The sequence below is a fragment of the Bos indicus genome, chromosome 19 (genome assembly GCF_029378745.1).
Source record: "Bos indicus isolate NIAB-ARS_2022 breed Sahiwal x Tharparkar chromosome 19, NIAB-ARS_B.indTharparkar_mat_pri_1.0, whole genome shotgun sequence".
In the NCBI taxonomy this organism is placed as follows: Eukaryota; Metazoa; Chordata; class Mammalia; order Artiodactyla; family Bovidae; genus Bos; species Bos indicus.
In genome coordinates, this window is record NC_091778.1 from 1,067,110 (window position 1) to 1,076,551 (window position 9,442).

Here is a 9,442-nt window from a genome sequence, read left to right on the forward strand (position 1 = left end):
TAAATGCAAAAGAAACAAAAGAGACCATAGCAAAAATCAACAAAGCCAAAAGCTGGTTCTTTGAAAGGATAAATAAAATTGACAAACCATTAGCCAGACTCATCAAGAACCAAAGGAGAAAAATCAAATAAATAAAATTAGAAAAGAAAATGGAGAGATCACAACAGACAACACAGAAATGCAAAGGATCATAAGAGACTACTATCAACAATTATATGCCAATAAAATGGACAACGTGGAAGAAATGGACAAATTCTGAGAAAAGTACAACTTTCCAAAACTGGACCAGGAAGAAATAGAAAATCTTAACAGACCCAACACAAGCACGGAAATTGAAACTGTAATCAAAAATGTTCCATCAAACAAAAGCCCAGGTCCAGACGGCTTCACAGCTGAATTCTACCAAAAATTTAGAGAAGAGCTAACACCAATCTTGCTCAAACTCTTCCAGAAAATTTCAGAGGAAGGTAAACTTCCACAGTCATTCTATGAGGCCACCATCACCCTAATACCAAAACCTGACAAAGATCGCACAAAAAAAGAAAACTACAGGCCAATATCACTGAAGAACATACATGCAAAAATCCTTAACAAAATTCTACCAATCAGCATCCAACAACACATTAAAAACATCATACACAATGACCAAGTGGGCTTTATCCCAGGGATGCAAGAATTCTTCAATATCTACAAATCAATCAATGTAATACACCATATTAACAAATTGAAAAATAAAAGCCATATACTATCTCAATAGATGCAGAGAAAGCCTTTGACAAAATTCAACATCCATTTATGGTAAGAACTCTCCAGAAAGCAGGAATAGAAGGAACATACCTCAACATAATAAAAGCTATATATGACAAACCCACAGCAAACATTATCCTCAATGGTGAAAAATTAAAAGCATTTCCTCTAAAGTCAGGAACAAGACAAGGGTGCTCCCTTTCACCATTACTATTCAACATAGTTTTTGCCACAGCAATCAGAGCAGAAAAAGAAATAAAAGGAACCCAAATTGGAAAAGAAGAAGTAAAACTCTCACTATTTGCAGATAACATGATCCTCTACATAGAAAACCCTAAAGACTCCACCAGAAAATTACTAGAACTAATCAATGATTACAGTAAAGTTGCAGGATATAAAATCAACTCTCAGAAATCCCTTGCATTCCTATACACTAATAATGAGAAAAGAGAAAGAGAAATTAAGGAAACAATTCCATTCACCATTGCAACGGAAAGAATAAAATACTTAGGAATATATCTACCTAAAGAAACTAAAGACCTATATATAGAAAACTATAAAACACTGGTGAAAGAAATCAAAGAGGACACTAATAGATGGAGAAATATATCATGTTCATGGATTGGAAGAATCAATATAGTGAAAATGAGTATACTACCCAAAGCAATTTATAGATTCAATGCAATCCCTATCAAGCTACCAAGGGCATTCTTCACAGAGCTAGAATAAATAATTTCACAATTTGTATGGAAATACAAAAAAACCTCGAATAGCCAAAGCAATCTTGAGAAAGAAGAATGGAACTGGAGGAATCAACCTACCTGACTTCAGGCTCTATTACAAAGCCACAGTTATCAAGACAGTATGGTACTGGCACAAAGACAGAAATATTGATCAATGGAATAAAATAGAAAGTCCAGAGATAAATCCACGCACATATGGACACCTTATCTTTGACAAAGGAGGCAAGAATATACAATGGATTAAAGCCAATCTCTTTAACAAGTGGTACTGGGAAAACTGGTCAACCACTTGTAAAAGAATGAAACTAGAACACTTTCTAACACCATACACAAAAAATAAACTCAAAATGGATTAAAGATCTCAACGTAATACCAGAAACTATAAAACTCCTAGAGGAGAACATAGGCAAAACACTCTCCGACATACATCACAGCAGGATCCTCCATGACCCACCTCCCAGAATTTTGGAAATAAAAGCACAAATAAACAAATGGGACCTAATTAAACTTAAAAGCTTCTGCACAACAGAAGAAACTATTAGCAAGGTGAAAAGGGAGCCTTCAGAATGGGAGAAAATGATAGCAAATGAAGCAACCGACAAACAACTAATCTCAGAAATATACAAGCAACTCCTACAGCTCAACTCCAGAAAAAATAAATGACCCAATCAAAAAATGGGCCAAAGAACTCAATAGACATTTCTCCAAAGAAGACATACAGATGGCTAACAAACACATGAAAAGACGCTCAACATCACTCATTATCAGAGAAATGCAAATCAAAACCACTATGAGGTACCATTTCACGCCAGTCAGAATGGCTGCGATCCAAAAGTCTACAAGCAATAAATGCTGGAGAGGGTGTGGAGAAAAGGGAACTCTCTTACACTGTTGGTGGAAATGCAAACTAGTACAGCCATTATGGATAACAGTGTGGACATTCCTTAAAAAACTGGAAATAGAATTGCCTTATGATCCAGCAATCCCACTGTTGGGCATACACACTGAGGAAACCAGAAGGGAAAGAGACACGTGTACCCCAATGTTCATCGCAGCACTGTTTATAATAGCCAGGACATGGAAGCAACCTAGATGCCCATCAGCAGATGAATGAATAAGAAAGTTGTGGTACATATACACAATGGAGTATTACTCAGCCATTAAAAAGAATACATTTGAATCAGTTCTAATGAGATAGATGAAACTGGAGCCTATTATACAGAGTGAAGTAAGCCAGAAAGAAAAACACCAATACAGTATACTAACGCTTATATATGGAATTTAGAAAGATGGTAACAATAACCCTGTGTACGAGACAGCAAAAGGGACACTGATGTATAGATCCGTTTATGGACTCTGTGGGAGAGGAAGAGGGTGGGGACATTTGGGAGAATGGCATTGAAACATGTATAATATCGTGTATGAAACAAGTCGCCAGTCCAGGTTCAATGCATGATACTGGATGCTTGGGGCTGGTGCACTGGGACGACCCAGAGGGATGGTATGGGGAGGGAAGAGGGTGGAGGGTTCAGGATGGGGAACACAGGTATACCTGTGGCAGATTCATTTTGATATTTGGCAAAACTAATACAATTTTGTAAAGTTTAAAAATAAAAAATAAAAATTAAATTAAATTAAATTAAAAAAAAAAGAATAAGTAGTGACAGGAAAAGAAAAATATTTAAGACCAAAAATGACATCTGTCAGAGTCTTTAATATCATATTCACAAGTTGTAAACTTATTATACACTCCCTCCAAATAAACACTCCCCATTTTTCTAATTTTATGTCTAAAGTTCTGTTTTTAAAGCTTTTCCATTTGATCTTATGCTGTGCTGTGCTTAGTTGTTCAGTCATGTGTGACTCTTTGCAACCCCATGGACTCCATGCTCCTCTGTCCATGGATATTTTTTAAGCAAGAATACTGGAGTGGGTTGCTATGCCCTCCTCCAGGGGACCTCCCCAACCTAAGGATTGAATTCAGGTCTCCTGCACTGCATGCTGATTCTTTACCAGCTGAGCCACTAGGGAAGCCCAAGAATACTGGAATGGGTAGCTTATCCTTTCTCCAGGGGATCATCCCAACCCAGGAATTGAACTGGGGTCCCCTGCATTGCCAGCAGATTCCTTACCAGCTGAGCTACCAGGGACACCCCTGGTCTTATAAGGATTACATTAAGTGTTACTGGTTCTTAAGTTGTTATTGTTCAATCGCTCAGTCCTGTTTAACTCTTTATAACCCCATGTCAGGCTTCCTTGTCCTTTACTATCTCCCAGAGTTCACTCTAACTCATGTCCATTGAGTTGATGATGCCATTCAACCATTTCATCCTCTGTCACCCCCCTGTCCTCCTGCTCTCACTTTTTCCCAGCATCAAGGTCTTTTCCAATGAGTCAGCTTCTTACATCAAGTGGTCAAAGTATTGGAGCTTAAGTTTCAGCATCAGTCCTTCCAATGAATATTCAAGACTGATTTCCTTTAGGATTGACTGGTTTGATCTCTTTGCTGTCCCAGGAATGCTCAAGAGTTTTCTCCAATGCCACAGTTCAAAAGCATCAAGTTTTCGGCACTCAATCTTTATGGTCCAACTCTCATATCCATACATGACTACAAGATAAACCATAGATTTGACTACACATAACTTTGTCATCAAAGTGACATCTCTGACTTTTAATACACTCTCTAGATTTGTCATAGCTTTCCTTCCAAGGAACAAGCATCTTTTAATTTCATGGCTGCAGTTACCATATGCAGTGATTTTGGAGCCCAGGAAAACGAAGTCTGTCACTGTTTCCATTTTCTTTCCATCTATTTTCCATGAAGTGATGGGACCAGATGCCATGATCTTCTTTTTTTCAATAGTGGGTTTTAAGAGAGATTTTTCACTCTCCTCTTTCACTTTCAACAAGAGGCTCTTTAGTTCCTCTTTACTTCTCCTATTAGTGTGGTGCCATCTTAAGTAAACAAGACATAATCCAAATATAACTTTCATTCTTTTTTCTTGTTGTTTACTCAGATTTAATATACTGGGGAAGTTATTTACCCATGCTAGAATAAAACCTCAGAGTTATCAGCACTGCATACATGATCTGAGTCCCTGATACATTTTTGATCTTGCTTCTGGCCTCTCTCTTCTGGGATCACTATGTTCCATTCACTCGTTATTTTACATTTCCTCAAAAACACCATGATATTTCTTGAATTAGCATTTTCTTTCTCTAGAATCTTTATCTCACTAATCCTCACATGACTCTTTCCTTCTGACCATTTTGTAACTACTCAGCTCATTGGTATTGAAATATTAGTACAGCTCACACCTTTTTTTCCTAAGGTAATATCAACAGAATTATAATCAGTTTAAAAGATACATGCTAATATAATCCTTTTCTGACTGCCCATTATGAAGTACCTTCCATGAAATAATCACAGCCTTTCATTTCCATTAACTCTATTATAACATTCACTTTCTGCTTTCTTGTTTCAGTTACTTTTAATTTTAGTGTTTGTTTCTTTTTATGCCTCAACCATCTGAATTGGGCTATTTGAAAAATATGGGCTCTTGTGTTTTATATCCAACAGATATTTATTGAAAAATGAATCCTTGGGAAAGATAAATAAAAATCCCTTCTGGGCTTCGTTACTATTTCAGTGGTAAAGAATCCACCTCCCAATGCAGGAGACACAGGTTCCTGATCTGCGAAGTCACACGTGTCACAGAGCAACCAAGCCCGGGTACCACAACTATTGAGCCTGTGCTCTAGAACCTGTGAACCGAATCTATTGAAGCCCACAAGGTCTAAGATCCATGCTCTATGACAAAAGAAGTCACCACAGTGGGAAGCCCATGTACAGGAACTAGAGAGTAGCCCCTGCTTGCCACTATTGGAGAAAAACCCAAGAGCCAATGAAGACCCAGCACAGTCAAAAATAAATAAAATATTTTAAAAAATTCCCTTCCTGGAGACTTGTCCAGTCTAGACCAGCATGGAAAGTAATGAAAGTCAGATGATAATTATATGAAATATACTTGCTTTTGGTCATTGATACTAAGAAAATGAAAACATTGACATAGAAAATAATGGGGAGAATATAAGAACTATTGAATAGAGTCACAGAGGAAGGCTCTCTAAAGTAATGACACTTCATCTAGTACCAGAAGTTGGAAAGAAGTAGTCACCTAAGTAGGATTAAGGCTTGTTTTCATAGAGAGAGAAGCAAAATCTTTCATAAATCTAAGAAGTGAAGTGAAGTGAAGTCACTCAGTGGTGTCAGCCTTTTTGTGACCACATGGACTGCAGACTACCAGGCTCCTCTGTCCATGGGATTTTCCAGGCAAGAGTACCGGAGTGAGTTGCCATTTTCTTCTCCAGAGGATCTTCCTAACTCAGGAATCAAACGCAGGTTTCCCACATTGTAGGCAGATGCTTTACTGTCTGAGCCGCCAGGGAAGTCCTGAGGACAAATAACAAATCTCAGGGTGTCTGATGCACACCGAGGGGTCAGGTAAGGCACTCAAGATATGACTTGAGATTTAGAGGAAGTAGAAAGATTAACCAGAAAGTTCTGGTAAAAGGCAAGGAGATTCTAAATAATTGGTAAACAATAAATAAAATGGTTAAGTAAGATCTTAAAACTGTGTACACTGCACTTTCAAGAATCAGGGGGTCACTAAGAGTGAGTTTTAGAAAAACATCTAAATTTGATACTAAACTTTGGTTATAAAAAGTTCACTTTTTCACAAAAAATAATCCATCAGAAAACATTCCTATCTGGAAGTAGTTCTGCTGAGAGATGGCTATATTTTCTCATTACTGATAATGAAGTTTGTTCTGATAATGCTGTACTGATAATGATAGTTTGTTATCCAGCTTTGTGATAGAACTATCAAAATCCATTTGGAATTATGTTAATGAAAATTAATTAAAAATAAAAATAGTAAAAATAGGAATAATAGCAAGAAATTTGACAATTTTGTTGGAATGAACTTTTCCATCAATTCTCCTTTCTCACATTATTTCTTTTAAAATAATTTCATTTATTTTCATTTTGATTTAAGCAATTGAGATATTTTCTGAGATATCATGTAATTGTAATTTAAAAACTAAACAGGAAAAGTGAAAAAAAAAATAGGAAGGCAATGGGAAGCTAAAAAAAAAGAATAGAAAGCAGTAAGAGTACCATAATCCTTAAATTGCAAAGACTATAAATCAAAAGTCAGATTTATATTTTAAGACAATATAAATATATTTTAAAGAAAATCCCTCTAGTTGTTAGTGGAGAATGGATAGTTTTATTATCCCCACATTTCTGAAAGAACAGAGTTCTATTTAATAGAAACACATGTCATTCTGAGCATGACAGTCACTTGCCAACCAAACTCCCCTGTTTCATCCAGTTTTCTCATTGCATTTTTCACCTCTGTATTCCTCAGGGTGCAGATCAAGGGATTTCACATGGATGGGATGATGGACTCAGACATAGACATCACCTTGTCTATGGGGTAGGTGGCCACAGGCCTGACATACAAAAACATACAAGGCACAAAGAACATGATGACCACAGTGAGGTGGGGGCCACAGGTGGAGAGGGCTTTATGCTGCCTTTCAGAGTGCCAGGACTTCAGGGAGCAGAAGATGACCACATAAGAAGTGATGAGGATGAGGAAGATGGCCACACACATCAACCTTCTGTTGAGGATGACTAAGAGACCCAGGGTGTGGGTGTCCATGTGGGCCAGTTTCCACAGTGGAAACAAATCACATATAAAGTGGTCTACTGTATCAGGACCACAGAAGGGTATTTCATACATGAAGAGAAGCTGTACTGTTGCATGGAAAAATCCCCCCACCCAGGCCCCTCCCAGCAAGACGCAGCACATCCAAGGCCTCATGATGGTCATGTAATGAAGAGAATTACAGATAGCCACAGAGCAGTCATGAGGCATCATGGTGAGGAGGATGATGCCCAGTCCACCAAAGAAGTGCTCAGCAAAGAGCTGGACCATGCAGCTTTCCAGGGAAATGCCACAGATCTCAGAGAGGGAGTCCACAATCAACTTGGGTGCAATGAATGGAAGAGAAAGTGGCATCCAAAGGGACAAGGACTGAAGAAAAAAATACATGGGTGATCTCAGGTGCTGACTCGTAACAATGGTTATCACAATGAGGAAGTTCCCCAAAACGGTGCACACATCAGATCAGATCAGATCAGTCGCTCAGTCGTGTCCGACTCTTTGCACCCCATGAAGCATGCCAGGCCTCCCTGTCCATCACCAACTCCTAGAGTTCACTGAGACTCACGTCCATCGAGTCAGTGATGCCATCCAGACATCTCATCCTCTGTCGTCCCCTTCTCCTCCTGCCTCCAATCCCTCCCAGCATGAGGGTCTTTTCCAATGAATCAACTCTTCGTATGAGGTGGCCAAAGTACTGGAGTTTCAGCTTTAGCATCATTCCCTCCAAAGAAATCCCAGGGCTGATCTCCTTCAGAATGGACTGGTTGGATCTCCTTGCAGTCCAAGGGACTCTCAAGAGTCTTCTCCAACACCACAGTTCAAAAGCATCAATTCTTCGGTGCTCAGCTTTCCTCACAGTCCAAATCTCACATCCATCCATGATCACAGGACAAATCATAGCCTTGACTAGACGAACCTTTGTTGGCAAAGTAACGTCTCTGCTTTTGAATATGCTATCTAGGTTGGTCATAACTTTCCTTCCAAGGAGTAAGCGCCTTTTAATTTCATGGCTTCAGTCACCATCTGCAGTGATTTTGGAGCCCAGAAAAAGAAAGTCTGACACTGTTTCCCCATCTATTTCCCATGAAGTGGTGGGACGGGATGCCATGATCTTCATTTTCTGAATGTTGAGCTTTAAGCCAACATTTTCACTCTCCACTTTCACTTTCATCAAGAGGCTTTTGAGTTCCTCTTCACTTTCTGCCATAAGGATGTGTCATCTGCATATCGGAGGTTATTGATATTTCTCCCGGCAATCTTGATTCCAGTGTTTGTTTCTTCCAGTCCAGTGTTTCTCATGATGTACTCTGCATATAAGTTAAATAAACACATACATGATTAGAAACACAGCAGAGTACTCTCCGCAGTTCTGGAGACCTCATAATGGCCAAAAGCATTAATTCCATCCCATTGTTTTGATCTCCCATGTGTCAGGTGATGATAGGAGCTCCAGCTAAGAGTTCAGCTCAGTTCAGTTCAGTCGCTCAGTCGTGTCTAATTCTTTGTGACTCCATGATTTGCAGCACGCCAGGCCTCCCTGTCCTGGGACTTCACTCAAACTCATGTGCATTGAATGGGTGATGCCATCCAGCCATGTCACCCTCTATCATCCCCTTCTCCTCCTGCCCCCAATTCCTCCCAGCATCAGGGGCTTTTCCAATGAGTCAAGTCCCCTCATGAGGTGGACCAAGTATTATTCAGCCTCAGCATCAGTCCTTCCAATGAACACCCAGGACTGGTCTACTTTAGGATGGACTGGTTGGATCTCCTTGCAGTCCAAGGGACTCACAAGAGTCTTCTCCAACACCACAGTTCAAAAGCATCAATTCTTTGGTGCTCAGCTTTCTTCACAGTCCAACTCTCACATCCATACATGACCACTGGAAAAACCATAGCCTTGACTAGATGAACTTTTGTTGGCAAAGCAATGTCTCTGCTTTTGAATATGCTTTCTAGGTTGACCATAACTTTCCTTCCAAGGAGTAAGTGTCTTCTAATTTCTTGGTTTCAATCAACATCTGCAGTGATTTTGGAGATCCCCAAAATAAAGGCTGACACTGTTTCCACTCTTTCCCCATCTATCTGCAATGAAGTGATGGGTCTAGATGCCATGGTCTTCGTTTTCTGAATGTTGAGCTTTAAGCCAACTTTTTCACTCTCCGCTTTCACTTTCATCAACAGGCTTTTTAGTTCCTCTTCACTTTCTGCCATAAGGGT

General features: G+C 39.3%; 1 pseudogene; it reads right to left on the reverse strand.

Annotated features, from left to right (window-relative positions):
* Positions 1–6,852: 6,852 nt before the first annotated feature.
* On the reverse strand, positions 6,853–8,652 carry LOC139177739 (olfactory receptor 4C6-like; annotated as a pseudogene).
* Between the last annotated feature and the right edge of the window lie 790 nt (positions 8,653–9,442).